The sequence below is a fragment of the Schistocerca piceifrons genome, chromosome 4 (assembly GCF_021461385.2).
Source record: "Schistocerca piceifrons isolate TAMUIC-IGC-003096 chromosome 4, iqSchPice1.1, whole genome shotgun sequence".
NCBI lineage: Eukaryota > Metazoa > Arthropoda > Insecta > Orthoptera > Acrididae > Schistocerca > Schistocerca piceifrons.
Window position 1 is genome coordinate 830,877,373 of NC_060141.1, and position 26,435 is coordinate 830,903,807.

The following is a 26,435-nucleotide window of genomic DNA, read 5'->3' on the forward strand; positions in this document are numbered from 1 at the left end:
CAGCAGTAATACTTCAAATATAACCAAAAAATACCCAGAAAAATTTCTACATAGTTGCAAATTCAGTGGTAAATGTTGGCATGCTCTATAAAATCAGAATTCTATTGCAAAATGAAATATTTGGCAACAAGGATCAGCAACATAGCATGCACTCCAGTACTGAGAGACTGTTGCAACCATCTTGACTACAAATTTCTTGGAAAAATATAGTGTGATGTAACAAATTACACATTAAAATATAAACTGTTCTCAAGGAATAAGGAAACCTTGGCTTTGGACCTACAAAGCTTGCTGCTGAAATGGAAAAATGAGATTTTTCAAGCCCTACAGAGGAAATGATGCAATGACCATTTCATCATAATGGATCTTAGCAGTACACTGAGGCACATTACTCACAACTGCAAACACAATTCCTCAAAGACTCATTGCAATAAATAAGGCGATCTCACTAGCAAACAAATAGCATCAACACCTCACAGAACTAGAATTGCATCAGTACCACATTTACATCCACATACATACTTTGCAGGTCACCACAGGACAATGCCAGAGGACACCTTATACTAGTCATTTCTTATCCTGCTCCACTCGCAGATGGAGCAAGGAAAAGATGACTTTGTATGTATTTCTGTATGACCGTAATTTCTCTCTATCTTGTTTTTGTGCTTCTTACATGAAATGTATGTTTGTGGCAGTAGTATTGTTCTGCAGTCACTCACAAATGCCCATTCTCTAAACTTTCTACATAGTTTTTTGCAAAAGGAATGTCATCTTCTTTCCAAGAATTCCCATTTTATTCCCATTTCACAGGGCATTTCTGTAATACCCACATGCTGATCAAACATAACAGTGACAAATCTAGCATCACACTTCTGAATTGCTTCAATGCCTTCCTTTAATCCTATGTGATGGTGATATCAAGCACTGGAGCAGTACTCAAGAGTGGATTGCACTAGTGAACTACACTTTCCCAGAATTATTCCTATAAACCAAAGTCAACCATATGTCTTCACTCTGACTGAGTTTACATGCCTGTTACATTTCATATCATTTTGCAGTGTTATGCCTAGATATTCAACCAATGTGACTTTGTCAAGCAGCACACTGCAAATACTATGTTTGAAGATTAGAGGACTATTTTTCCTACTCATCCGCATTAATCCATACATTAAGCATCATCAGCAAATGTTTGCAGATTGCTGCTCATCCTCTGCATCAGATCATTTACATTTGTGGAGAACAGGAGTGGTCCTGTCACACTTCCCTGGGGCACTCCTGACGATAGCCTCATCTCTTGTGAACACTCATCACTGATGACTGTGTTCTGTTTCTTAAGAAGTCTTCGAGCCACTCACATGACTGGAAAGCTGATAGATATGCTCAGATGAAGGGCAGTAGAGCACTTGCCTGCAAAAGGCAAAGGTCCCAAGTTTGAGTCTCGGTCCGGCACACAGTTTTAATCTACCAGGAAGTTTTATATCAGCACACACTCCGCTGCAGAGTGAAAATTTCACTCTGGAAACATATGCTAAGATCTTCATTAATGATATGCAGGTGGCATTGCAACAAACACTTTCTGAAAATCTCTAGGAATATGGAATCTGCTTGCTGCCCTTCATCCACAGTTTGCACGATAGCCTGTGAGAATAGGGTAAGCACAAATTTTGCACAACCAATGTTTTCTAAATCCATGCTGATTTGTGGACACAAGCTTTATTGTCACAAGGAAATTTATTATATTCAAACTTAGGACAAACCCAAGAACTCTGCAGCAAACTGAGGTTATAGATATTGGCCTGTAAGTTTGCGGGTACATTCTTTTGCCCTTCTTTTAAAAAAGATTCACTTGCGCTTTCTTCCATTCACTTCGGACTTTGTGCTGGGCAAGAAATTTGTGATAAATGTTGGCAAGTAAGGGGTCAATGCCATAGAGATCTCTCTGTAAAACATGTTGGGAATCTATCTGGACCTAATAACTTTTCAACTCTTTCAGTTGCTTCTCAATTTCAGGGTTTCCTGTTTATATATCCTCCATACAGAATTCTGAGCAATGATCAAATGATGGTATGTCTGTATGATCCTCACATGTGAGTGGTTTTTAAACATGGAGTTTAAAAACTGAGCTTTCCTTTTGCTGCCTTCTGTTGCCACACCAGACTGGTCAAGAAATGACTTAATAGGAGGCTTCTACTCACCTAATGATTTTTTCGGGGTCTTCACAAGATCTTTCAGTAAGTATGACAGTAGAAGTTATATGTTTCATGCATCTATCTATTTGCAGATGCACAAATTTCTACTAATGTTTTCCTGTTAACATTTCTGCATCCACCCCCTTCCTCACGAACTCAGTGACAAACACACAGTTTCCTCAGTATTTTCTGAATTATGTTATTAAACTACAATGGGACGTTTCCATACTTTTGGTACATCATACTTATCCAGTGTGCAATTTACAGTTAGTTTAAACTTTCCCCATAATTGCTCTATGTCCAACATAATGGAACTAAATTATGTGCATTCAGTGTCTAAGTGGGATGCTAACACCTGCTTATCTATTATTTCCAGCATAAAAACTCTCCTAACCTTCTTGATGGATTTATTAATTTTAGTTACCATTGTCACTACAATATCACAATGGCTAATACCTGTCTCTACAGTAACATTGTCTGTAAGGTCAGGCCTGTTTGTAGCTAACAATTTTTCTATTCTGTATGGGCTCTTGAATTACCTGCTCAAGACAGTTTTCGGAAAATGTGTACAAAACCACTTCACAAGACTATCTGTCCATGTCACCTGAGATGAATCCGTAGACGTCCTACTCTATACTAAGTAGGTTAGAGTTGCTTGCAACTAATATTGCAAGATTGGGGTACTTCCATACTACTGAGTGTAGACTTTCTTTGAATGATTCTATAACTGTTACGGTGGAATTATGTGGCCAGTAAAAACATCCGATGATTAACTCGGGTTCACCTACATCAGTTAGTCATGTCCAGATAACTCCTCAAACTCAATTTCAACCTTGATAGAAACAATATTTTTGTCAACTGCAATGAAGACTACCACTCCTATGGCATGATATATGACCTGTCTTTTTGATATATGTACCCTATCTCATTAAATTTTTTGGAGTTTTCCACTTGCAGGTTTCATCCAGATCTCTATCCTGAGCATGAGAGCTTTCCTGCAATGTGGGAATTTCAGAGACTTTATCACAAATACTTAAACAATTTATTCTTAGAATTCTGTCATTCAAAGTCGACTGGCGATCATTCGTCAGAAAGAAAAGTGCACCCCGTAAGAAGTCTGCTAGCTGAGAACCTGTTTCTTCTTTGTGGTGCATTCCTGACCTATCGAGTGGAATCCAATAATTTTCTACACAATAATGCAGGTCCAAAAATGTTCAGCCAATACCATCACAAAATTGATGGAGCCTCAGGTAAAGGCCCTCCACTTATCTCCAAAACAAAAGGCTACAATCAATTCTGGCTATGATGCTGCAAATTTTAAGCTCTGCTTGCATTCCAAGAGCAAGGCCAGCAATCTTCACCATTCCACCTCAGAACCCAAGCAAAAGACTTCAGTGGTACCAATATGGGCCACAACTTGACAATAAGTACACCCTGCACCCTCAATAGCCACAGGCTACTCTCCTCAGACGAGGTCCGTGACCAACATAATGCACCTAATATTTTATTGGAGCTTCTGACAGCGAAAACCATTCCCCCCCCCCCTACCTGCCGCCACCCCACCACAGTGTCTGGTTTGATTCTGCTACGCCTCAGCAGCCAAGCTTGTGGGTGAAAAGGGCAACACTTGAGATGTTCCGTGTGCACCAGTTCCTCTGCTACCACTACACCCTGAGGCAGCAGCCAGCAGATGGCTGACCAGTGCCAAATAGCATCTTCGGCTGTACACAAACTGTGGCCAACTCCTCCTGCGTCCAAACATATGACAACAGATACTTTCTCAGTTAGTTTCACTGATGAAATTTTCTTAGGTTGTTAACTCACAACTGCATCATTTTGATGAAATATTTTGACAAATCTTCTACTTCTCTTCTTCTAGTGAAGTATTGTATTTTATTGAATCTTCTGTTACAAGCACCCTGTCCCCTACAACTGTCTGGTAATCTCATTCCCAGATACATTTTATTGGCCTGCACCAGACACATTCTCCACACAAATAAGTAGAAGAATATGATGCAACCAGCTAACAGGCATTTAGCATTTTATTGTGTATACAGTCACCCACTGTCAGGATTGCCAGATGCTGACTGACAATACAAAGAGAATATTATCTTTGAGAACCATGTGGAAGTCACAAGAAGCATTCAACAGTGACTACAGTCAGTCCGTAACAACAGGCCAAGCCTTATTGAAGGACACATTGCGAGATATGTGAATGTTGTATAATGTTGTACAGTGTTGTATCATGTGAATAAGTTATTGGACTGCAGTTAAGGAGGGATGGAAATGTAGGCAATTTCCTTCCAATTTCTGCAGAATATGCTGCATTAATGCAGGTTTCACCAGAACATTTCCATCTGCAAGCTGACTTCAGGCAATGACTTTCGTGAACTGGCAGTCCCTGTCCCCTACAACTGTCTGGTAATCTCATTCCCAGATACACTTTATTGGCCTGCCTATTGCTCACTTAGGAGATGTGGTCTAGAACCTATGAGAGATGACTTCCTCACTAATTCTAACATATTGGTACACAGTTAAGAATAGGAAACTTGTCAAAATGCTGCATTGAGATGAGGCAGCTATCTGGCACTGAGAATATCTTGCTCAGCAGCACTGACTATGCAATGAGGAAATAATTGTCTTTTCGCATTACTTGTTAACATTTAAAACATGTAACATGTTGGTTTCTTGTTGTCTTAGTATATCAAACCATGGAAGTTTGGTGGTAATAAAGCTATAGGGTGGGGGAGATTGCTGCATTCTACTGTGGCATGTCACACTTTGATGCAATCACTGCCTGACCTGAAACTGAAGCAGATTCACCAGACAGGATATTCCCTCAGCCACTAATATACCAATTACTGTGTAACAGAGGTATGCGATGCAGACAATGATACACAGTAGTTCACTACATTCAGATGTTGGTGACCGGCCTCCTCAAAAAAAAAGGAAGGAAAAAATTGGAAGTGTAGTGAAAACTTCTAAAGTTGTAGCTCTCTAAATGTGGTGAGACCACCTACAGTGCACCAGCAGAAATGACATTTCTTATTAGTTGAAAAAGATTTGATAGGTTCAGTACTTATTTGGAATGACACAATACTAGTACAGAATGGCTTAAAATTTGGAAACAAAGGAAATGGGTTTTAAATGATTCAGTGACACACAATATCAACAATACAAGGAAAAGGAGAGATTGCTCGCCATATAGATGACATGTTGTGTTGCAGACAGGCACAACAAAAAGACTGTTACATATTTAGCTTTTGGCCAAAGCCTTCTTTAAAAAAGGAAGCACATGCAAGCAAGCACACCAAATGCAAACATGACCACTACCTCCGGCAACTTGGACTGATCTGAGCTGCTGGGGATTGCAGTTGTGTGCATGTGGTGGGCTTGATTGTGTGAATGAATGTGCATGTGTTTCCTTTTCTGAAGAAGTCTTTGGCCAAAAGCTAAATGTGTAACAGTCTTTTCATTGTGCATGTCAGCAACTCAGTGTGTCATTGAGTAGCAATCTATCCTTTTCCTATATTGTTAAAATGAAGAAGAAAATAGTTTATGCAGCGTTTATTTTATTATTGATATTCATTATTGGTGTAACAATGCATTTTTTCAGTAGGCATACACCATCAAAGGTTATTGCTTAGTTGTATTGCGATGAACTGTGTTACCTTTCTAATAGTAACAATCCAATGACAATAGAAAAGTAAATCAAGAAGTAAACATTCTGTCTCAGAACTAACGTCTGATACACTTTTTAAGTACCTTCTTGACAGTTGCTGGGAGATGTTCCAAAAGGGTATAAGTGGTATAAGTTTAAGATGTACAAAGAAAACATATGCACATAAAACTTATGTTTCACTATTTTAACAGTAGACCTGACCAAGAAGAGCAAATGATAGTATATTAACACTTTTAGAAATCCTGCTCCTATAAAATTAATTAATTAATGAGACAGAAAAAATCCAGTGAGCTTTATTAGCATGTTATGCACATACTTTCAATTTCTCAGGAATGTTCACTTCAGTATAGACAGAGCTGCACTACGGAGTGTAAGCTGAATTCAGTCATTTAAAGCATTTCATCTCAAAAGATAGTTTTCATATTTTCTGTGACATTAGAAGATAGTAAATCCATTTCATTTCAGAAGTCTTTAGGCAACATACAGAAGTACAATCCAGTTAGTTAGTCCAGTCTAGTGCAAAATAATATACACAAGTGTCTCAGCTTGTACTCCAAAATGTGAAAGTTGCTAAGTAAAAGATTTGGATCATAGGATTGATGTCAAATAAAGTAGCTAGAAAATCTTTTAACAATCGCAATCAATTTCAGACCTTCTTTTAGTGAATTTCATATTCTTTTATCATGTTTCTATTCACAGCCTTGTCACTTGCAAGAAAAAGTCCAACTAATTTGTCCCCTGTCATATGAGTGTCTTAAAAAGACTGCCATTTGAATATGATATCTTCAGTACCACTGTTCCATGCAACTGACTGACTCAGTTCTGACTTCCACCGATACACTGTTGCCACTTCACAAAATTAGTCATATGTGTTGAAGTGAAAAGTGACAATTTAACACTCGTATCAATAACAAGTTAAACTAACTCTTATTCTACAAAGTCAAAACCTAATGCTTTCCTAAATAAAAATACTTTGTAGTGTCCCAATTTCCACTATGAGCAGTGCAATCAGTGTCAGATAACAATATCCTATATGACTATATTTTCTACATGCCGTTTGCACAGAACCAGTTTAACAGCTCCTCAGTCACCATTACATGTTTCGTATGAGTTCCATGTAGAATATAACATGAAATACAGAAAAAAACTTCCTACAGTTAAGTACAAAATATGTAAAACATCATTCTAGTAGCATAAAACTGTCAAATTTTTGTTGTTATCGCAAAACTTAAACTTTTTCAGTTTTACAAATTGTAATAAATTTCAGGTTATGAAGACAAAAAATTAAAGGTACCTGTTTTTGGGTACAAATTTTTAGGAAGGTGTTTATTAAAGTATCAATTAATCAAATTTTTGACGTTATAGAAGAGGTATGAACAATATACATTGCTTTTTTGCCAAAGAGTACTTCATAAATAATAAAGGCAATGTTAATTACAACTTAGCCCACATTTTGACAATGGCTCTCATCATTTTACTTTATTGAGACCATTAATTTAACTTTTCTGCACTTTAAATGAAGATCATCATCACGAGGCCCATAGTTCTCTGTTTCAGAGATACTTTGTAAGCTTAGTTAAAAATCTGGCAGCTCCTTATATAACAAAAATGAGATTTTCATCTCTCTGAGAAAACTTGGAAATGTTAGTAACTTAGTTACACACAGTCGTGCTAAATTAGCTGGTACACCTAACTGCCAATCTCAACACAAAACAAAAATTTAGAGTAATGTCTGAATAAAATTTTAACAATTACTGGCTTTTTCTTCATAATTTTTTTTCCGGGAAGTATAGGAATGTATGGATAAATATGAACATCTGTATAAATAATATATTTTATAAATATTAACACCATAGAATTATAAGACAGAATGGCTGGTCAGCAGTTACCTCCAGCAGACAAAATATTTAGTACTGTCAATATAAAAGTATAGAAGGACAGGGCGGTTATAATTTAACTGTAATTTCTTGAGCCAATGTAAATGGAAAACTATTTACCATATGGGTATCCAATTTTATAGGAATGATTTTCAGACTCTGCACTGTGGGATTTGCATTGTTAGTAGTGTTAGTGTAATGACTTGCTGTTAGGTGCGGTTCGGGTACAGCGACACAGGGTTGAAGCACAAGCATCAGTGTGCATTACAGTGCAGATAATCAACATGGGTCTGGGCAAGGTGAGCAGGGCTTTATTTCAAAAAGCTGTTTTATAAAAACAATAGCAATAATCTGCAGCTCTTAATGAGTATCAGTGCATTAGAGCAATATGGAGAGGTTCTCTTTCCACACTGGCATTGAATAACATGATTAAGAAGTTCACATTAACTGGCAATTTAGAAACTGCTCCTGGGAGAGGCCAATGGCCAATTATGCCACATATTGGTGAAGACATTACTGTTGCAACAGCTGAGAATGATGGACGTAATGTATGATCTTCAAGCACTGCACGAGTTGTGTCACAACAGCTGAATATTTCGTAGTCCACCATTCAAAAAGTGCTGTAAACAATTGTGAAATGGTATCTACATAAACTTAACATGCAGATGGTCATCACATTCAGCAACATTTGTAATCTGGAGTGAAAACAAGGTCCACAAGTAACATATGTTACCCTCTCATGTGGAAACTAAAATGTGTTTCTTTCAATGGTTTATTTGTAATTTCTATTCTGCATGTCCTTAAAAATGTTTCCACAAAGTTTCACTGTCCTATGATCACTCACTTTTCATGGGGTTCCTCCCAAGAAGCTCAAGTTTAATTACAACTGCCCTGTACATGACACTAGCTTTTGTCTTTGTCTCCCCTCATCCTCACAATGGGTGGGGACACTCCCAATCCATCCCCCCCCCCCCCCCTCCCTCTGCTTCCCCAAGAAGGAACTAATGGTTTCGAAAGTAAGACAGTTTTAAGTACTTTGGTGTGTGTCTATCAGCAATACTGAATGTTTTACCACAAAAAACTGACTAGTAATTTGGCTCATAATCTTTTGTACATTTCTGAAGTGAATTTTCGTTTAGATATTAAAACCATTCTGTTGTACATATACAACAGTGACCTTGCTACTATGATTCAAACATACAGTAGCTTAAATACACACACACACACACACACACACACACACACACACACACACACACACACAGAAGAAAAAGAAAACAAGTGTACCATAGGCTCTTTGCTGAGGAGTACAGTGCCCCCTATGCTGCCCCCCACCCTCCCCTTCCTGCCCAACCTCCCCCCACCCCCTCCCCTCCCCAGTTTCATAAGAATTGTACTGTTCTTTTGCCATCTCAGTCATACCATACATCCTTCGGGTACCATTGTTATAGCAATGTGCTGTAATTATGTCATACACGCTTTACACCATGGGATGCCACATAAAAGAAAATTTTCTCTCACATGCTAATTTTTTTAACACTTGCATGGCCTCTGCACTACATAGCTGCCACCTTTAAACCCACACAGTCGATACTTTTCTGGTTCATCCCAGTCCAAATTCTGGAGTATTGAACATTTTTTTGCTTGCCCATTACGTTACAACATATTCACACATACAACGCTATCTCCTTTGCAACTCTGAATGTTTTCATTTTTTCATCCCTTACTGCACTGATGCTGTTGCAAATCACTCAGGATGCATTTTAACAATATTATGGAAAGGAAAGTTGCTACTCACCATATAGCAGAGATGCTGAGTTGCAGATAGGCACAACAAAAACGCTGTCACAAATAAGCTTCTGGCCAGTAAGACCTTCATCAAAAATAGATCACAAACACACACACACACACACACACACACACACACACACACACACACACATGGCTGCAGTCTCTGGCAACTGAAGCCACACTGCGAGCAGTAGCACCAGTACATTGTGGGACTGATGACTGGGTGGGGGTAAGGAAGAGGCTGGAGCAGGGAGGGGGAGGGATAGTAGGATAGGGGTGGGGGCAGTGAAATGCTGCTGGGCAGCACCCAGGGACGAGGTAGAGAGATGGTAGGGCAGCTATGTGCGGTCGGGAGGTTAGACAGATGGCAGGGGAATGATGGGGGTGGGGGGGTGGGGGGGTGGTGGGGGGGGGGGGAGAGGCAGGGGTAGCAGGAAAGGAGAGAAGTAAAAAGACTGGAAGAATGAGGGCTGTGTAGTGCTGGAATAGGAACAGGGAAGGGGTTGGATGCGTGAGGACAATGACTAATGAAAATTGAGAGCAGGAGGGTTAAGGGAATGTAGGATATATTGCAGGGAAAATTCCCACCTGTGCGATTCAGAAAAGATGGTGTTGGTGAGGAGGATCCAGATGGCACAGGCTGTGAAGCAGTCATTGAAATGAAGGATATCATGTTGGGTAGCATGTTCAGCAACAGGGTGAGCAACTTGTTTCTTGGCCACAGTTTGCCAGTGGCCGTGCCGTTCATGTGGACAGACAGTTGTTAGTTGTCATGGTCACATAGAATGCTGCATAATGGTTACAGCTTAGCTTGTAGATCACACGACTGTTCTCACAGGTAGCCCTGCCGTTGATTGGATAGGTGATGTTTGTGACCAGAGTGGAGCAGTTGCTGGTGGGGGGGGATGTATGGGACAGGTCTTGCATCTAGGTCTATTACTGGGATATGAACCATGAGGCACTGTAGGAGTGGTGGGAAGGACAGTGTGCACGACATTTTTCAATTCAGGGCATGGCGAGAGGTAGTTGAAACCCTGGCAGAGATTGTATTTCAGTTGCTCCATTCCTGGGTGGTACTGAGTTACGAGGGGAATGCCCCTCTGTGGCTGGACGGTAAGACTTTTGCAGAAATGTCCTGCCCACTATCCTTCCCGCCCCTCCTAAGTGGTATTTGTCATCCACCAAACCTACACAATATACTCATTCATCCCTACATAACCTCCGCTCCCAATCCCTTACCTCATGGCACATATTCCTATAATAGACCCAGATGCAAGACCTATCCTCCCACCATCCCTGCACCAGTCCGGTCACAAACATCACCTATCCCATCAAATACAGGGCTACCTGTGAGACCAGTCATGTGATACACAAGCTAAGCTGCAACCATTGTACAACATTCTATGTGGCCATGACAACCAACAACTGTCTGTCCGCATGAAGGGCCACTGGCAAACTGTGGCCAAGAAACAAGTGGCTCACCCTGTTGCTGAACATGCTGCCCAACATGATATCCTTCATTTCAATGACTGATTCACAGTCTGTGCCATCTGGATCCTTCCCACCAACACCAATGTGTCTGAATTGTGCAGTTGGGAACTTTCCCTGCAATGTAACCTACGTTCCCGTAGCCTCGACCTTTGTTAGTCATTGTTTTCACCCATCCAGCCCCTTCTCTGTTCCCATTCAAGCACTTCACAGCCCTCATTCCACCATTGCACCCAGTCTTTTTACTTCTCTCCTTTCCCGTTACTTCCACCCCCTCCCCACCTCTCCTCTGCCATCCGTCTAACCTCCTGACAGCACATAGCTGCCCTGGCCTCTCTCCTCCTTGTCCCAGCACGCTCCCCAGCAGCACTGCACTCCGTTTCCCACCCCTGCCCTATTATCACTCCCCAGCCCCACCCGAGCCTCCTCCTTATCCCCACCCAGTCGCCACTCCCTGCTCGCACTCTGGCTTCAGTTGCCAGAGACAAGTCGTGTGTGTGTGTGTGTGTGTGTGTGTGTGTGTGTGTGTGTGTGTGTGTGTGTCGTCTATTTTTGATGAAAGCCTTACTGGCCAAAAGCTTATTTGTGACCATTGTGACCGTGTTTTTGTTGTGCCTATCTGTGACTCAGCATCTCCACTATATGGTGAGTGGAAACTTTCCTTTTCATAATATTGTTACATTCCATTCTGGATTTTCCACTGTTTGATTTTAGAATGCTATTTAAGTCATGTATCACCTCCAAACAAGAAAAACATTTTTATCCTTCCTTTTTGCTAAATTGTCATTTTTTTCCAATGCTACTTGACAGTTTCAGTGCAACAAGAACCAAATTAATGTCATCAAAGACTAACTGAATTGATCGGCAGAGTTCTCTAACTCCAGAAAAATTAATTGCTTTCATTTTTCACATGCTACATTGGCAATTGGAGACATTGCCTTCTTCTGCTCCAAGTAAAAATCTCTAATGAGTTTGCCAATTTGCCTGCCGGTTAATTGTGAAGCATTATTGGGTGTGTGCTGCAATTTAAAACGTTCTGTCTCTAAGATTATCAAAGGGATGTTAAATTGAAATATCCTTTCCTGAACGTCCGGCCAGTGTCAGTGTCAGCCGACATCACGCAATGAGATAGGTCACATTAAGGACATGAGTCTAGCACCTAGCTCCAGAAAGCTCCCTCCTTTACACTGGAAGACCACACTGCAGGTGACAAACTCCAGGATGGACACACAGAATCAAACTTTACTATAATACCTCACAGTCTGGTTGGACACGAGACAGCAATGAACATTTAATCCATTTTTTACAGCACCAGGAAAAGGCAACTAAAGTAGTTATCAAATTATTGTGTGGAGAATGTGACAGTAATTTGGCAGCACATCCACAAATATACATCTTAACTCTTGTACATGAGAAGTCTAAAAAAGGTTAAAGTTTTTTATGTGTGACTAATTTTAGCAGTTTACAGATTTAAATATGCCACAGTGGCTACAAGATAAAAGAAGCATATGTATACAATACTCACAAAATAAAAGAGGCGATGAGCAACTGAACAGATAGGCAGAAAATTATTTTCATTTTGACTATGGTGTAGGTGTAGGTGTGTAGGTGTGTGTGTGTGTGTGTGTGTGTGTGTGTGTGTGTGTGTGTGATGGAGGACTTTGCCATATATTTTGATAGTAGCAATCTGATCTTATACACAATATCTAATTAAAAGTATCCAGACATCCCTATTTAATGTGGAACTGACCACTAGATACCACAGGAAGCAGACTCGTCAGTATCAAAGGAGACAGGAAGAGCTGTGTTGTCAGTACAGAAGCAATAACAGTGGAATGGGTCAGTCAGGAGAACTCAGTGACTTCAAACATTGACCAATCACATACGTAACAAATTCATCAGGAACATTTTATAGATCTTATAATTAAATGAAACCCTGAGACATTCAAGTCTCTTCTTTATCTACGGTAATGATCGAAGCAAAAGAAATGAATTAAAATTTGTGCTGCGGCCAGGACTCGAACCCGGGTCTTCTTGCTCGCTAGACAGAAATGCTAACCATTACACCACCACAGCACAATGGTCAATATTGCTGTAAGAACTATCCGAGTCGCGTGCCCTCCCCAACACAAACTTCAATTTGTATCTTCAGCTTATTTTCCCTTAGACTGTCACTACTGCCAGGGCTCTCCAACATCCATTACATCCAATGCTGGGGTGCTATTCCAATGCCAATGACTGGAAATGAGTGGTGGGGAGTAATGGATCAGTTTGTACCCCGTGCCAATTCAGTGGATGAGAATGGGTTTGGCAAATGCCTGGAGAACATTACTAATCATTATGTGTAATGCTAGCAGTGAGGTACAGAGGAAATGATCTTAAGGAATGGGAGTGTTTTGTGTGGGTACAGTGTGGTCCTCTTATTACACTTCAGAAAATGTTAAATGTGAAGGCATCCTTGAGCAGCCGCTGGTGAAGTTTCAGTGCAGCAGCAGTGCAGTAGCGAGTCGCATATTTAGTTTTATATTTGTTTTGTAGTTTGATTCCTAACTTCTTTCCGAGTGTTTGTGCACTTGCATATTTAATTACATAAAATCCCTGCATGTTCTCATATTTGAGAGGAGCAATATTGCTTATTGATAGGCGTAGAGTATAAATTCGTGGAGTCGTTCGATATTTACAGTAAGATGGATAGGGTGTGTGCGTGCTGTGTGCGAGCGCAGGAGGAACTGGCCGCGGTTCGCGAGCAGCTGAGCGAGCTGTTGGTCCGCCACCTTCAGGCTGCTGCCTCAATGTGCAGCGACGGCGGAGGGTCTGGCACGTCACTTGAGACACCTCAGGTGTCGCTTGCTGCATCTGCTGACTGAGCCGCCGAGGCACCTTCTAGTGTACCCGGGGCGTTGGGACCACCCTCATCTCAGGGTGAGTGGCGGACTGCAACGCGTTCGCGTCACTCGAGGCGGAGGTCCAATGTGGAGGCTGGCCAGCTGGCCTCGCCCGTTCATCCTGTCAGTGGGCAGGTGGCTGCTCCTTCAGCAGGGGCCAAGCAGGCACACAGGGGTAAAGGCTTGCTCGTTATTGGGAGCTCCAACGTTAGGCGGGTGATGGAGCCCATTAGGGAAATCCAACATGCAGTCGGTTTGTCTGCGGGGGGCCTCATCCGAGATGTGGAAGCAGCCTTGCCTGCGGCTATCGAGCTTACGGTGTGCAGTCGTCTGCAAGTAGATGCTCATGTTGGCACCAATGATGCCTGTCACTTGGGTTCTGAGGCGATCCTCAGTTCGTACAGGCGGCTGGCAGATTTGGTCAAGACAGCTGGCCTCGCATGCGCGGTGCAAGCAGAGCTCCCTATTTGCAGCATCGTTCCAGAGTGGATCGGGGTCCTTTGGTTTGGAGCCAAGTGGAGGGCCTCAACCAGAGGCTTCGTCGACTCTGTGATGGTCTTGGCTGCAGATTTCTAGACTTGCGCTATTGGGTGGGGAATTGTAGGACGGCCCCAGATAGGTCAGGGGTGCACTACACAAAGGAAGCGGCTACTCAGGCAGCAGAGTACTTGTGGCATGCACATGGGTTTTTTTTAGGCTAGGCAGTAGTGCGAGATGTCCTGATGAACACTCACCAGTCGACGTGTAGAGTGTGATTGTGAAGTTATCTGGACACATTTAACAGGGCTAGGGGAAATAAAGTTAATTGTGGGGTGTTATTACCGGCCACCAGGTTCCGCTGTGACACTTCTAGAATCATTTAAAGGAAGTCTATGGTCTGTATCGCAGAAGTACCCAGATCATGCTATATTAGTCGAAGGCGACTTCAACCTACCTACTATAGACTGGGATGTCTATGGATTCATTACAGGTGGTACAGACAAGCCGTCGTGTGAATTACTTTTGAACACATTATCCGAAAACTGTCTTGAGCAGCTAAATCGACAGATCTGGTAGCCACGAACAGACCAGACCTCATCGACGGTGTCAGTGTTGAGACAGGGATTAGTGATCATGATGTCATTATGACTATGGTTACAAAAGTTAAAAAGTCGGTCAAGAAGGCTAGGAGAGTATTCTTACTAGAAAGAGCAGATAAGCAGTTGTTAGCATCCCACTTAGTAAATGAATCGACTTCATTTACTTGCGGTACGATGGACGTGGAAGAATTATGGGCAAATTTTAAACACATTGTAAATCACACATTGGACAAGTATGTGCCGAAAAAGTGGGTTACGGACGGAGAAGACCCACCGTGGTTTAACAGCACAATTCGGAGAACGCTCAAGAAGCAAAGGCAGTTGCACTTGCGGTACAAGAAAGATCGGGAGAATGAGGACAGGCAAAAGTTAGTAGAGATTCGTGTTGCTGTAAAAAGAGCGATGCGCAAAGCATTCAACCACTACCACCATCATACCTTAGCAAAAGATCTTGCTGAAAACCCATGGAAATTCTGGTCTTACATAAAATCGGTAAGCGGGTCGAAGGCTTCCATCCAGTCACTCACTGATCAGTCTGGCCTGGCAACGGAAGACAGCAAAACGAAAGGTGAAATTTTAAATTTAGCATTTGAGAGATCTTTCACGCAGGAGGATCGTACAAACATAACGCCGTTTGAGTCTCGTACAGATTCCCGTATGGAGGACATAGTGATTGACATCCCTGGGGTTGTGAAGCACCTGAATGGGTTGAAAATAAATAAATCGCCAGGTCCTGATGGGATTCCAATTCGGTTTTACAGAGAGTACTCTACTGCATTGGCTCCTTACTTAGCTAGCATTTATCGCAAATATCTTGCCCACGTAAAGTCCCGAGCGGCTGGAAAAAAGCGCAGGTGACGCATGTACAGAAGAAGGGTAGAAGGACGGATCCTCAAAATTACAGACCAGTTTGTAGCAGGATTCTCGAACATATTCTCAGTTCGTATATAACGAATTTCCTTGAGACAGAGAAGTTGCTGTCCATGCATCAGCACGGCTTTAGAAAGCATCGCTCCTGCGAAACACAACTCGCCCTTTTTTCACATGATATCTTGCGAACCATGGATGAAGGGTATCAGACGGATGCCATATTCCTTGACTTCCAGAATGCATTTGACTCGGTGCCCCACTGCAGACTCCTAACTAAAGTACGAGCATATGGGATTGGTTCCCAAGTATGTGAGTGGCTCGAAGACTTCTTAAGTAATAGAACCCAGTATGTTGTCCTCGATGGTGAGTGTTCATCGGAGGTGAGGGTAGCATCTGGAGTGCCCCAGGGAAGGGTGTTAGGTCTGCTGTTGTTTTATATCTACATAAATGATCTTTTGGATAGGGTGGATAGCAATGTGTGGCTGTTTGCTGATGATGCTGTGGTGTACGGAAAGGTGTCGTTGTTGAGTGACTGCATGAGGATACAAGATGACTTGGACAGGATTTGTGATTGGTGTAAAGAATGGCAGCTAACTCTAAATATAGATAAATGCAAATTAATGCAGATTAATAGGAAAAAGAATCCTGTAATGTTTGAATACTCCATTAGTAGTGTAGCGCTTGACACAGTCACGTCGATTAAATATTTGGACGTAATATTGCAGAGCGATATGAAGTGGGACAAGCATGTAATGGCAGTTGTGGGTAAGGGGGATAGTCGTCTTCGGTTCATTTGTAGAATTTTGGGAAGATGTGGTTCATCTGTAAAGGAGACCGCTTATAAAACACTAATATGACCTATTCTTGAGTACTGCTCGAGCGTTTGCGATCCCTATCAGGTCAGATTGAGGGAGGATGTAGAAGCAATTCAGAGGCGGGCTGCTAGATTTGTTACTGGTAGGTTTGATCATCACGTGAGTGTTACAGAAATGCTTCAGGAACTCGGGTGGAAGTCTCTAGAGGAAAGGAGGCATTCTTTTCGTGAATCGCTACTGAGGAAATTTAGAGAACCAGCATTTGAGGCTGACTGCAGTACAATTTTACTGCTGCCAACTTACATTTCGTGGAAAGACCACAAAGATAAGATAAGAGAGATTAGGGCTCGTACAGAGGCATATAGGCAGTCATTTTTCCCTCGTTCTGTTTGGGAGTTGAACAGGGATTGAAGATGCTAGTTGTGGTACGAGGTACCCTCCGCCAAGCACCGTATGGTGGATTGCGGAGTATGTATGTAGATGTAGACGTAGATGTAGATGTAGATCTGAACACATTTTACAGCACTGTGTACTGTGCACAGTGGAGGAACAGTTCAGAGATGACGATCGATTGTACCGGCATGACAGTGAACCCTGTCGCAGAGCGGCACCTGTAAGGCAACGGTTTAGAGCAATAACACTCCCGAAATGGACCGGTCTGCCCAGACTCCTCATCCGAAACTGAGGGAACTTCGCTCTGGACCCCAGTGCCCGATATCACTGATCGCTACTTTCTTCGGTTTCAGTTCTTGAGGCAAAATGGGCTTCCGTTCCTCCACGTGCATTCGGACACGTCATTTGAAATGTCCCCGGCAGAGTTCGAGCTGTCATAAGGTGGAGACTGGATAGGTGTCTGGATACTTTTGATCGGACGGTGTACATTTCAAATCGTCCACGACATCTTAGGATTGCCATTTTCAATGATAGCACATTATTATTCAAACAGATTATAGAAATATTTATGAGAGATTTCTCTAATAATCTATGTTTGATGTTCTCTCAGCAAAAGCCCAAGTACCAACACAAAATGTTCCTCCTTCACTGTGCAGCAAAGTGTACACCACTGTTGGAGATGCCTAACAGGCTGAAGCTGTTGGAGATTCCTGACAGTCCAAAGCTATGCTGGACTGGAACTCGAGCCCGGATCCTCACTTTTGCAAATGATGTCATTGCCAACTGAGCTATGCACAAATGACTCACGACCTCACTGCCCTCTTTCGTATGCCAGTATTTCTCTCCCCGTCATGAGTTTGCTCTCGAAAATCTCTCCGACTGCCGGACTAGTGTCCCGGGGAGAGAGAGCTTAACTGAGAATGACTTAGCGACATGCTACAATTTGTAACCGGTATTGAGCTTTAAATCTTGCAGCTCATTTGTCACCTGTGATTAACCTATTCTCCACAACATCCTTCTTCTGGCGATGCTAGTCTATACGGTGTGCCGGGGAGCTCTGACAGCATTTAAAAAGTGAGTGAGAGCTACAAGTGGATTGAGAGTATGAGGGTGATTGTGAATTATGCCCAGATAGCTAAATTGGCAAAAGCACTGCCTGTGGAAGTAAAGGTTCAAATTTCAAGTATCGATCTGGTACGTAGTCTTAGTTCGTCGACAGGATTCGCGACAGCAAACACACTGCTACGAAGTGAAAGATTCACTCTGAAATAGATTGTGGCTAAGCCAGTCTCCACTACAATTTTCTCTCTGAAGTTCGAAGAATTTGAAAGTAAGGTGAGAAATGCCCTCCTGGTTAGCCGTTCAGTCTAACGCACTGCTTTCAGGGCGGGAAGGCATGTCGGTCTCTGGCACGAATCTGCCTAGTGGATTAGTGTCGAGGTCCACTGTGCCATCCAGTCTGTGGATGGTTTTTAAGGCAGTTTTCCATCTGCCTCGACGAATGCGGGTTGGTTCCCCTTATTCTGCCTCAGTTACACTATGTCGGCGATTGCTGCGCGAACACTTTCTCCACGAAAGTGTGCACCGTAATTACTCTACCACGCAAACATTGGGGTTACACTCGTCTGGTGTGAGACATTTCCAGGGGGTCCTCTGGGGGTTGAACCACACAATAACCCTGGGTTCGGTGTGGGGCAGCGGTGGGGTGAGTGGACTGCTGTAGCCTGTTGAGGGGTTGTGTACCACAGCGGGCTACGGCGGGGATGCAGCCTCGCCGTCGTTTCTAGGTCTCCGGTTCCATATAGAACAATACAAGGTGAGAAAGAATGGCAAAATAGTTGTGGAGTGGTTCACACGCTATGACTGTATTGCTCAATTGATAACGGCATTCCAAAGTTCCAAGTCTGAGTTCCAGTTAGACAGAAAATTTTAGTTTTCTCAAAATGTATTTTACAGTCACACACAGAGTACAATATTTCCAATGAAAGGCTACTTAGTTTACATTTTTGTTGCGTAGAAATAAAGTATGTAGAGCATGAGGAAATGTAAAAACTGCAAACTGTTCCTTATAGACAGAACACAAAGCAGTTTATATCGTATCCTCTCTACAACAGGAATGCCAGCTAAACTGGAAAGATTAATAAAGCTGAGAACTAGTGCTATATTGACCTAAGAGCACCATTTCAGTAAAACAATTTCAGTGATAGAACAAATCATGTTCACACTCGTTAAAATTGTGACACAATATGGAAATATCTAAGAATCATCCGTTTGAGGCTTCAGATCTGAAAGAAAAAGAAAACTGAAATAGTGCATCACAATTAAATAGAAGTAACACTGCTAAACTGAAAACTCAAACAGTTGGTGACACTACCAAAAAAATGAATAAATATCACAATTTTTAACTATGATGTACATCCATTATGAAAAAAATTACTGTATACTTAATTTAAACAATGAGAATTCCACACTGGAATATCAACAATATTATGAAACGGACAGATCAACAATACAAAGAAAGGATAGACTGCCAATAAACATAAATATGACATGGTGAGTTGCAGATAGGGACAACGAAAAGACCGCTACACAGAAAGCTATTGGCAAAAGCCTTCTTCATAATAAAAAATGCACACATGTTCACACAAGCAAGCACACCTCATGCACAAATGACCACTATCTCTGGCCAAATGTCATGTTGAACACAAGCAGCAGTCCGGAGTGGGGTGAGGCAGGGCAAAGGTTAGCAGGATACAGCTTGGGGGCAGAGAAGTCAGCACTGTCTCGCAGGGTGTGTAGGGACTAGATGGCAGCAACACACAGCAGCCAACAGCTGCCAGGCGGAGCATCAGGAGGCTGTCAGGGAGAGACCAGCAGGGGAAATGGAGAGCAGAAAAGGAGGTGAGCACAGAAAGGGGAAAAGACCAGTGGCTATGTTGGCGGAGAGTGGTATATAATGAGGTTGAAGGGACATGAATTGGGAGGGGCTGATAGGACAAAAGGGGCAGAAGGTGTTGAATGGTTGGTGTGGGGGCAGTAGGTTGCCACAGCTTGAGGTCACGGTAATTTCAGGAACAGAGAAAGTGTTGTAAGAATAACTCCCATATGCGCAGTTCAGGAAAGCTGCTGGTGGAAGGGAGGATCCAGATGGTCCGGACTGTGAAGCAGCAGTCCTTTGTGCAGGTGATTCTTGGGAGTGGCGAGAGGAAAGGAGATGTGTGGGGATTGTTTGCAGACTATGTCTGGGGGATAGTGCCTGTCTGAAGTCCTTTGTGAGACCTTCAGTACACTAGACAAGGGAGTTCTTGTCACTGCAGATACACCGTCCCCATATGGCTAGCCTGTATGGGAGGGATTTTTATGTATTTGTTTGTGTCTGTACATATTTTTACACTTCTTTTTGTGATCCAACTTCCCTCATAACCACCTAATGCCTTCATTTGCCCATTTCCTATGTTATTTCCCAGATACCATTCTGCCACAATTGACCCCTGCTCCATTTTTCTGCGCCAGTTCAAAAAAGTATACCTTTGTCCTTAAATGCTGCCAAAGCAATGGCACCTCCCCCCCCCCCCCCCCCCTCCAATGATATAACCATAAAAATTCCTTTCTCTGTATCCCGCTCCTCCTTTCACAGTGACCTTCACCTTTTCAGATTTTGCAAATCCATCCCTCGCAGAACTGGCACTGCAAAAATGCATCTCCATGGCATAGGCATCCCAGAACCAATTTTGCACCTCTGCAAGATACTGCAACAGTGTAATACCTTCTACATATATAATATCTCTGAAACTGAACACATGCTCTCCAGCACTTCGAAGAGCTTTCCAGACACCATCTCCAGAAGTTACCCAACCTTCTGACATCTTACTGTCACTTTTGGGCACCACTATCCAACCCCTATCATAACCAGTGTTTCTCCTCATCAACCCTTCATTACCTGGACCCAGCCTACCAGAACTTCTCAACTTGCCACATCCCCAGAAACTTTCTACCAACATTCCAAAACCTAAGCCAAAGTTTGAACAATGCTGGAATACTGTTGTTAACCTTTCCACCAAAAACTTGAGCCCCATAGAAGTTTCAGTTCTTTCCAAGGTTGCACTTCTAGCCACACACCCAAATTTAACCATGCTGGACTTGTCAAAGCCTTACTCTCCTTCTACCAATCCCTGCAATCACCTCTTTGCCACCAATCCCTCCAACCAAAGCCAACCTAATCCTAACATTGTATCCCACCTCTCCCAGTTCATAGCATTGCCCAACCATGATCCTCCTCTCCCTCCCACCTAACTAAGCCTGGTCACCTTCTGGGAATTTCTTACCTCCAACTTGGCCTCCCCATCCTTCCCCAGGTCCCATCCTGAAAACACTAACCTTTCAGCAGAGGAAGGGAGACCATATACAGCCTCAAAAAGAGATTCCACCCAGTCATCCTGGCTGTGGAAAAAGATTCCACCACTGTAATTGCGAATCACTGTGACTTTATAAGTGACAAAGATTCTGTGACTTACCAACGGGAAAGCACTGGTAGATAGACACAATAAAAAAAACACATAAACACACACTCAAAATTTCAAGCTTTCGCAACCGTGGTTGCGAAAGCTTGAAATTTTCTTTGCCTTTACAAATGTCTGCTTGTGTCTGTGTACGTGCGGATCGATATGTGTGTGTGTGCGCGAGTGTATACCTGTCCTTTTTTCCCCCTAAGGTAAGTCTTTCCGCTCCCAGGATTGGAATGACTCCTTACCCTCTCCCTTAAAACCCACATCCTTTTGTCTTTCCCTCTCCCTCCCTCTTTCCTGATGAAGCAACTGTTGGTTGCGAAAGTTTGAATTTTGTGTGTGTGTTTGTGTGTCTATCAACATGCCAGCACTTTCGTTTGGTAAGTTACATCATCTTTGTTTTTAGTTATAATTTTCCCACATGGAATGTTTCCCTCTATTTTATTCAGAAAATTTGTGCCTGTCTGAAGTCCTTTGTGAGACCTTCAGTACACTAGACAAGGGAGTTCTTGTCACTGCAGATACACCGTCCCCAAATGGCTAGCCTGTATGGGAGGGATTTTTATGTAATTTTTATGTATTTGTTTGTGTCTGTACATATTTTTACACTTCTTTTTGTGATCCAACTTCCCTCATAACCACCTAATGCCTTCATTTGCCCATTTCCTATGTTATTTCCCAGATACCATTCTGCCACAATTGACCCCTGCTCCATTTTTCTGCGCCAGTTCAAAAAAGTATACCTTTGTCCTTAAATGTTGCCAAAGCAATGGCATCTCTCCCCCCCCCTCCAACGATATAACCATAAAAATTCCTTTCTCTGTATCCCGCTCCTCCTTTCACAGTGACCTTCACCTTTTCAGATTTTGCAAATCCATCCCTCGCAGAACTGGCACTGCAAAAATGCATCTCCATGGCATAGGCATCCCAGAACCAATTTTGCACCTCTGCAAGATACTGCAACAGTGTAATACCTTCTACATATATAATATCTCTGAAACTGAACACATGCTCTCCAGCACTTCGAAGAGCTTTCCAGACACCACCTCCAGAAGTTACCCAACCTTCTGACATCTTACTGTCACTTTTGGGCACCACTATCCAACCCCTATCATAACCAGTGTTTCTCCTCATCAACCCTTCATTACCTGGACCCAGCCTACCAGAACTTCTCAACTTGCCACATCCCCAGAAACTTTCTACCAACATTCCAAAACCAAAGCCAAAGTTTGAACAATGATGGAATACTGTTGTTAACCTTTCCACCAAAAACTTGAGCCCCATAGAAGTTTCAGTTCTATCCAAGGTTGCACTTCTAGCCACACACCCAAATTTAACCATGCTGGACTTGTCAAAGCCTTACTCTCCTTCTACCAATCCCTGCAATCACCTCTTTGCCACCAATCCCTCCAACCAAAGCCAACCTAATCCTAACATTGTATCCTACCTCTCCCAGTTCATAGCATTGCCCAACCATGATCCTCCTCTCCCTCCCACCTAACTAAGCCTGGTCACCTTCTGGGAATTTCTTACCTCCAACTTGGCCTCCCCATCCTTCCCCAGGTCCCATCCTGAAAACCAACCTTTCAGCAGAGGAAGGGAGACCATATACAGCCTCAAAAAGAGATTCCACCCAGTCATCCTGGCTGTGGAAAAAGATTCCACCACTGTAATTGCGAATCACTGTGACTTTATAAGTGACAAAGATTCTGTGACTTACCAACGGGAAAGCACTGGTAGATAGACACAATAAAAAAAAAAACATAAACACACACTCAAAATTTCAAGCTTTCGCAACCATGGTTGCGAAAGCTTGAAATTTTCTTTGCCTTTACAAATGTCTGCTTGTGTCTGTGTACGTGCGGATCGATATGTGTGTGTGTGCGCGAGTGTATACCTGTCCTTTTTTCCCCCTAAGGTAAGTCTTTCCGCTCCCAGGATTGGAATAACTCCTTACCCTCTCCCTTAAAACCCACATCCTTTTGTCTTTCCCTCTATCCCCATTCCACCCCCCAACTCCCCCCACTCACCCCCACAGTCCTCCCTCGTGTGTGTGTGTGTGTGTGTGTGTGTGTGTGTGTGTGTGTGTGTGTGTGTGTGTGTTGTCCTTACCATGAGTTAGTTTAAGTTATCTTAAGCAATGCGCAAGCTTAGGGACTGATGACCTCAGCAGTTTGGCCCCATTAGACCTTACCACAAATTTCCAAATTTCCAGCCACAAACATTCCATCCCAGCTGCAGTCATGGATATCATAAAACCTATTTACAGATACCTGGCAAATCCTCAATTACTGACAAAGTGTCTGCATGGGCAGACTCAAAATCCCAATGAGTCATTCAATGATCTTATATGGACTCACTTATCAAAAAGTGTTTTTGTTGGAATTAAGACACTAAGTGGGAGTCATTGATGCTGTTATTGCTTTTTATATTGGCAACATTGGTAGGGTCAAAGTACTACAGCATATGGGAATTAATCCTGGAGCAGACTGCATCAGAGAAGTTTTGAATAAATAGACAAGGTTTGCATCGATAAAGCAGAGTATGCATCATAGTTGGTAACTAACGAGTCCTAAAAGAAGAAAAAACTTGGAAAAAGATCAAGAGTATGATATACTGTATTGTGCAGGGTGCTTCTAAGCGACTAAAACTGAAAAATTAAGCATATATTGAGTTACAGTCTTTTGAAACTTTACAAGCCGTTCCTGAAAATTTACATTTTCTGTTTCATTTTTCCCTAAATCTCAGAAACCACTTCGAGTAGAGTATTCAAATTTTCAGGGAGTAATAACATACATATCCTGCACCTACTGAACTAAAAGAAGAACATAATGTTATGTATAACTAAAATTACTTAGGATAATGTGTATAAAATACACAAAATTTTAACCATGTAATTAAAAAATTGTATTTCTGAAAGCAGTGGCTGAAATTCAATTACTGTAGTTCCGTAGACTCAGAACATACAGTTTAATGTAGTGTCAAAGTTTCATGTCAATGGCTACAGTGGTTCCTGGAATACGGGGAAGCCAGGTCACTAAATTTAACATTGTTTAGATAAGACATTCAAACTCCCCTTAATGTGTAACAGTTTTTTCGTTGCACCTGCCTGCAGCTCAATGCGTATACTTCATTTGTCACCTATAAATACAACTGACAGACCTGTTGACGATGACTATACTAAATTCACATCAGTGTAATGGACAAACAGTGTTAAGTTGTATGGTATTGTGAATGTGAAAAGTTCAGGGAATGGAATGTCATTGATTAGGAATGTAAATAAAAAGTCAAAGCACTCTACCAGTGGTCAAAAACAGAGCTTATAAGCAAAATGGAAGAAGAATGTGCCTGTCTAGTACCATAAAAGGAATGGAAGGCACGAACTCCAGCATCTGCATATAACCTGGCGATCTCATCAAGAACCAGGAGCCACGCTTATTTGATGTCTAATGCACAATCACTAATGCCCTGGTTTTGTTTGATGATTTAATGATGACTGGTAACCAATTCAGCCTAGGGCAATGGCATACAATATGCTGTTCAGTAACTACAAGCCAGCACCTCTCCTCCCCTTGCTGAATTAATCTCTTTTTTTATGTTCCTTTCCCCTTTAGAAATTCATTTTTATAACAGGACATCAGAAGACCCGAATGGATGGCTTTATGGACAGAAGTATAAGATGGGATTGGGGAGGGAAATGATCCATTTCCTTTCAAAGGAACTACCCTGGTATTAGCCCTAAGCAATTTAGGGAAATCATCAGAAACTAAAATCTGGATGGTCAGATGTGGAATTGTAGCACTGTCCTCTTAAATACGAGCCCAGACTGTGCCACTTTGCTCAATGGTTCACTTGCAATCTGAATAGAATAATCACTTTGCACAAAGCTTTAAACACATTTTCATGTCTCTCTACAACTACAAAATAGTTTCAATCAGCTGATTATTTTCAGTGAATGCCCAAAGTTGTTCTGAAAATTACTTGTAAGACAATAAATAACGAGCAATCTCCAACTTCAGAAACCTTTACTGTTTAATTTACTGCTTTAAGGAATGTTATTAAAGAATTTGACATATTATTTCAGAATATTGGAGTGCCAGAACATCTATAAGTAACTTGGACTGAGCCAGTTACTTCACAGATTAGCACAGTGTTACTAACCCACACTTATCTGTTTCCCAATAAAACTCAAAATTTACTATTACAAGACAGAGTACTTTTAACATCACACTAGTTTTCAGTAGCAGAAGAAGATAAACATCAAACAACTCAAAAGTAATGAGATTTATTATTCCATTAAAGGTCCTGCATTGGAGACAGAAACTGACACGGAGACAGCCACTTCAGAATCTGCACCAGCATGGACCGAACCCAGCAGCACACTGGAAGACACGTTTGGCAGCAGTGCTGGGGCGGCCAATGCCGCAGGTGTGGGAAGCTACACAAGCTCCCACATGCCCGACGGTTCGCCGCCCGGACCGGTCACGCAGTTCACCACGACAACAACAGAGCTGCCACCGCCACCACCCCCGCCGCCTCCGAGGGAGCCACCGATCCCGTCCCCTCGGCCTCCACCGGGTCGTAACAAGACACGTGTGCGGATTTCTTCTGAAGCTGCAGAGAATACTGCTCTAGTCATCGGCATAATTGCAGGTGCTATGATAGCCATTATACTGCTCATACTGATCATTCTCAAATTCAAGAACAGAGCAGACGGGTCTTACAAAGTGGACGAGAGTAAGAATTACCGTGCCCAACCTGTGCAAGGTGGTGGCAGTGGGGGTGTGAGTGGCAGTGGCGTTGCCATGGGGACCGGACACCTGGGCTGCAATGGCCAGCCACAACTACAGCAGGGCCTCCT

The 26,435-nt window shown here is 42.4% G+C and overlaps 1 non-coding gene across 1 annotated transcript; it reads right to left on the reverse strand.

Annotated features, from left to right (window-relative positions):
* Window positions 1-13,030: 13,030 nt before the first annotated feature.
* Window positions 13,031-13,103, reverse strand: Trnaa-agc. The gene has a single exon. It is a non-coding gene; the product is annotated as a tRNA-Ala (tRNA).
* Window positions 13,104-26,435: the final 13,332 nt, after the last annotated feature.